The sequence below is a fragment of the Euprymna scolopes genome, chromosome 31 (genome assembly GCF_053919585.1).
Source record: "Euprymna scolopes isolate OS-2025 chromosome 31, ASM5391958v1, whole genome shotgun sequence".
NCBI lineage: Eukaryota > Metazoa > Mollusca > Cephalopoda > Sepiida > Sepiolidae > Euprymna > Euprymna scolopes.
This window is the reverse complement of record NC_136512.1, coordinates 17,714,951-17,720,702: the sequence shown is the minus strand read 5'-3', so window position 1 is coordinate 17,720,702 and position 5,752 is coordinate 17,714,951.

The following is a 5,752-nucleotide window of genomic DNA, read 5'->3' as shown; positions in this document are numbered from 1 at the left end:
CTGCAAAACAGATATTACAATACCCTCTTTTCCCCACCCAAACAATTAGGGGAGGTAGTGCCTGGAAGTATGATATCATGATAATCAAACATACACTAGGAGGAGATAATAATACCTGGGAGGATGGTATTAAGATTACACAACGGACACTCAGAGCAGTGTAGTATAGTGCCCGTTCTGTATAGATTAGAACGATAAAATTGTTGCCCTAAAGAAAACAACACTACAGCTTTATTTTAAAACTTTTATTGAAAAAAAATCAATTCAGTTAACTTGATTATGCAGTAGAGCTGACATCTATCAATCGCCGCCTCGATATGGGTCCGGAAGTAGGAGCGTGTTTTTTCCACAAGTGCCGGCAGGAGCTCGGCGAATACTCGGCGGATGGCGACCATCAGGCTGGCTTTGATGTTGTTTGAGGTCATATTGGTAATGTTCTTGAAGTATGATCAAACGAAGTAGTCCAGCGGGTTCAAGTCAGGGAGGAGGAGGGACAGTGAGAGACGGGTACAAATTCGTAGCACTCCTTCTGAAGCCAAGCCTGGGTATCCTGGGACTTGTGAGCCAGCGCAGAGTCCTGCTGCCACACCCAGGCTCTCCCAGCGGCCACCTGATTGCACCAAGGGATCACCACACTCTTCAGCACATTCAGGTACACTTTGCTGTTGACTTTTAAACTGACTTTGAAGATGTGAGATGGCATGATATGGCCCTCACTTGAAAGCACACCAAAGACAATAACCATGGCCGGAAACTTTGTTTTCATCACCCTGGGCACACCCCTGTTTTTGTAAAACGGAAACAGAATTATATTGGCTTTTTTATAGCGACAATTTTATCGTTCAACCCTGTAGAGTGTAGAGTGCGTTGGGATGATGACCTCATAATAGCGGCACAGCTATTATTCTACATACCAAAGTAGCAGGTAACGTCTAGGATGATGATATCATGACATCAGAACTCGTACTCTAGAATTGAGCATTGAAAAGTGATAACAGTATAGTTTCTGTATAAGTTGGATATATATATATACGAAATCTCAATTGTTAATAGTAATAATAGCATTGCCAGACAGACAGATAAAACATCTCCATCATTAATAGTAGGTTGTTTCAAAAGGTCGTAAACACTTGCAAAAAAAAAAAATGAAATTTTACTCGCCCGGTGTCTTTGCCTTTTCTGAACCCATCGCTTGTCTCGACTGTACTGGACCAGATAGACCTATTTATCGTCTGGTGTCACGAGGTGCTTCCAAAAACGCCCGTTTAATGGATTGCCTAGCAATTGACGGCAAATTTTAATTCATCTTTTGGTTCGTGCTTATGTGAGTTCGTGCGCGGATTTTTGTGAACAAAATAAAGTTACTTCAAGCGTTGGCGAATTGTCCATTTGCCAACTCCAAGCTCATCAGCCTATTCTTAAGTTCTCGATGAAGGCGCATGAAGGGTAGCATCCTAAGTTGTTACGAACTTTTCAGACAACCTAATAGAAGTAATAATATACCCTTGGCTTCCCCCAGATACATACTGCATATCGATTAATAATCAATTTAATAATATTTTCAACTTACAAGCATACAATATTTATCTATAATATAAATCTCAACTGTCTGTTTAAATGTATGTATGTATCTATTATGTTTGTATGGTTGCCTACACCTTCCACAAAGGCGACGGATTTTCACAAGATTGGTACCGTTTTGAAGTCGACCCTTCGGACGACAAATATCGAAAAATTGGCTCAAAACATTAATTCCTTCACCCTCAACTGGGCACTTGTCTACGGGGTGGGGTCGCTTTTTTTTTGCTGATATTTTCCTCCCTCCCGGTACGGGTTTGAGCCTGTCTTCCTAGTACCACTTTTTTCATTTTCTTTTTTTTTTTGCTCGGATTTTACTTTTTTTTTTTTTGTTTTTGCTTAACCACCAACTTTACACACACACACACACACACACACACACACACACACACACACACACTTTTTTTTCCGCCTTCGTGTCACGAATTCGAGACTGCCTGGCCGCCTGTCTAATACAACTTTTTCTTTTCTTTTTTTTTTTTTTTTTGCTCAATACTCACCTCCAAACAGCCGGGCAACGCCGGGCACCCAGGTTAAATGATAATAGAATAACTGTATAGTTTCGGCTTTAGACAAGCAGATAACAAAATCTTATTAAACAAATAAAAGTGCAATAATACCATTAATAAAAAGATTATAGTTTTGGTTTCAGACACAAAGATACAAAATCACCATTATTAATAAATTTGATATTTGTTAGTGATTGGATGATTCCAGTATTATTTCCGATTCCGATACAATTACCGATTCCATAATAAATTCCCGATTCCGATACAATTACCGATTCTAGTTCCGATTCTTTAAATATTGAACTATAGAGTTGTTATTTTTTCATGATCACCATAAAACACACATGTTAAAATGTGCATATATTTTCTCAAACATAAAAATACACTTGTGGGGGGGGGTTATCTATGCATTTTAGTTTTACTATTAGGTTAAATATTTATTATTCTATCATTACTACCAGCAGTGAGATAATCTATTTTAAGCAAAATAAAATAAAAGACGACAATCAAAGGAATCGTTTTTGGCATCGAATAATAGGCACACATTGTTCCGATTCCGATACCGATACCGATACCGATTCCGATACGCCAAAATGTTCCAATTTTCCCGATTACCGATTTGGATCAATCTTCCCAACACTAGTATTTGTACACATGTGTGTGTGTTTCATGGTTTTCTAAACGTTATGAAAATGTCCCCTTTCTCTGGAAGAAATACTTAATTTATTTTTTTCATTTTTACATTTAATTTAAATGAATCCCCCCACTCTTTATCTGTGCCTAAACCTAAACGTAGATGCCATGAGCAAAGCTTCTTTCTTAGAACTGCACACCTGTGGAATTGTCTTCCGTTTTCCTGCTTTCCATCCGACTACAATATGGTTGTTTTCAAGTCTAACGTAAACAAGTTTTTGATGAACCGTTCCATATAAGTTAAGAAATTTACCGAATTTCCATTACTAACGATTACTATATTGCTCAATTTCTACCGTATACTCTTTAACCCTTATCCTCGAGTGGCCTCTGGACCTTGATAAGTGGTGATGCCTATGTAAAAATTTTAATATGTTTTTAAGGTGGAGGGGGAATCCACATAATTTTTTTTTTCAAACGAAATTAAATTTTTAGATTAAAAAATAAACTTGTCGTTTACTCATAGCCGAGATATAGAAAGCTATTTATCATCGTATTTTTTTTTTTTTTTAGTTTTTTTTTTTTTTTCATATCAATATTTATGTTGGATGACCTTTTATTTTATACACTTTCTATTACGCTCGCATCAGTCTCTCTTCCACTTCCCTCCCAACATTTTTCTTCCTTTTTTCTTTCTATCCTGTTTTCCTTCCTTTTTTCTTTCTTGGCATCCTCGTCCCTTCTCTTTCTCTTTTTTTTCTCTCTCATTCTCTATCTCTCTTTCTCTCTCTCTCTCTCTCTCTCTCTCTCTCTCACTCTCTCACTCACTCTCGCGTCCCATTCTTCGTCTTTTCTTTCTATCTTTTATTATTAAAATATTTTGCATTTAATACACGTTCTATCAAGTTCATACCAGTCTCTCTCCCACCTCTCTCTGCATCTCAACATTTTTTTCTTTCTCTTTCTACCTCGCCTCTTCCTCCATCTCTCTAATTCCCTTTCCCTATCGATCTCTCTTTGCGCCTTCTGATTCCCCCCCCCTTTTATTATTTAGGATTTTTATCAATTTAAACAAGTTTTTTTTTTAATTTCCAGAACGTTTTACGGTATTTTTTTAAAACAAAAAAACAAAACAAAACAAACAAACAAAAAACAACGAATAAAACAAGCAAACAATAAATTCAATGACAAATTATATTGTTTTTTTTTTTCTTTTTTAAATTATTTTCTTTTTATTTTGTAGTCATGTTTTTTATTATTATTCTAAAAATTGGTTTGTCGCTTACAATAAAATATGAATTTCCCAACGAGGACCCTAGGGAGCCATTGATCGTCCCATTTTTAACATTCCTTTTTCCAATCATATTTCCTTCTTTCGGACTACTATTCTTATCTTCAGTGCTATTTTCACAACATTATTAACTTTTACAACTGAATTTTACCAAATACTTTATCCACTATGCCACGAGTCTCCCTTGTGTGGCGTAGTGGATAAAGTACTTGGTTTTGGTTATAAAATTACACTCTTCTGTATGTTGAAGTTTCAATCCTCAGTGCGATCAACACTCAAAATGCAATCACAAATATTTAGGATTTCTACTCATTCATGGCTGACGGAACAAGAACATATTACACCTAGGTTTAAATATGTTTATGTTGGACTTGAAAACATCCAAGTTGTAGCCAGGTGGAAAACAGGCAAACGGAAGAGAGTTCCACAGGCTTGCACTTCTAAGAAAGAAGCTTTGTTCATGGAATTTACGTTTTGATTTAGGCACAGATAAAGAGTGTGGAAAATTATTGACAGTGATTTCAGTTAAACGGGTGTTTTTCGTGAAACATTGGCGATGGGGAACCAGAGATTGGAGCTCAGACGAGCACCTGCCATGGAGATAATGATAAAAACAACGACAGGCTCGCATCGTCCATTCTGTGGGAGAGAGGTTGCAGGGAAGAGAAAAGGGCATCTCCCACTAGGCTACGAAGTCTATTTTGTACTTTGTCAAGAAAGGATAGGTTGTTTTTAGCAGCTCCTGTCCAGATATGGCAGCAGTGCTCCATCCTTGGACGTGCTTGGCTTTTATATAGTTAGAGAATTGCATCAGCAGTGAGATATCTACTGAAGCGGTAGAAGGGTCCTACCATTTTTCCAGCGACGTTTGCAACAGATTTGATGTGCGTGTTCCATTTCAGATCAGGAGTAAAGGTCAATCCCAGAAGCTTGTCAAAGCATGGAGCCTCCCCAAGACGAGGGCCATTCATTTCAATTGATGCCAGATGGGGATCAGAGCGTTGATGATATAAAGATAGAAGCTTGGTTTTAGATGCATTAAAAGTAACCAGCCACCTCTTCATCCATTGTACCACGCCTTCAAGATCAGAGGAGAGAAAATCAGAGAGAACTTTGCCATTTACGGCCTTTGATGTATTGCCATAGATGGTCGTGTCATCAGCATAGATGTGAGCGAATGATTTAAGTATGTGTTTTGGGAGATCATTGATGTAGATAAGGAAGAGAGTTGGGCCCAGGATGGACCCTTGAGGGACACCAGCAGTAATACTATGGGCCTCTGATTTCTGCCCATCAACCACTACTCTTACGAGCCTATAAGAGAGAAACGATTTAATAATTGAGAAAACATTTCCAGTTATACTGTAGCTGGGAATCTTGTGACGTAGGTTCTTATTCCATATCTTATCAAAGGCATTTGATAAGCCTAGAGCAATTGCCCTAGAAAGGAAGCCTTTGTTGAGAGATTCACTAATCCTATGAGATATAACCGTTACATATCTGCTGTAGATCTAGCAGAACGGAAACCATATTGCATGTCACTAAGAAGGTTATTTCTGCTGGGGTGGTTGACTACTTCTTTATTTAATACTAGCGGAGGGACCCAGCGTTGGCCGGGTGTTTTGGGGGGGTGTATGTAGGAGAGGGTGACCCTGTTTTAATATTATTAAAAAAAAACACGATGTTAAGAAAAATTGGAAAAATCAATACAAAGCAAAACAAAAAAAAGGCGTAAAAAGGA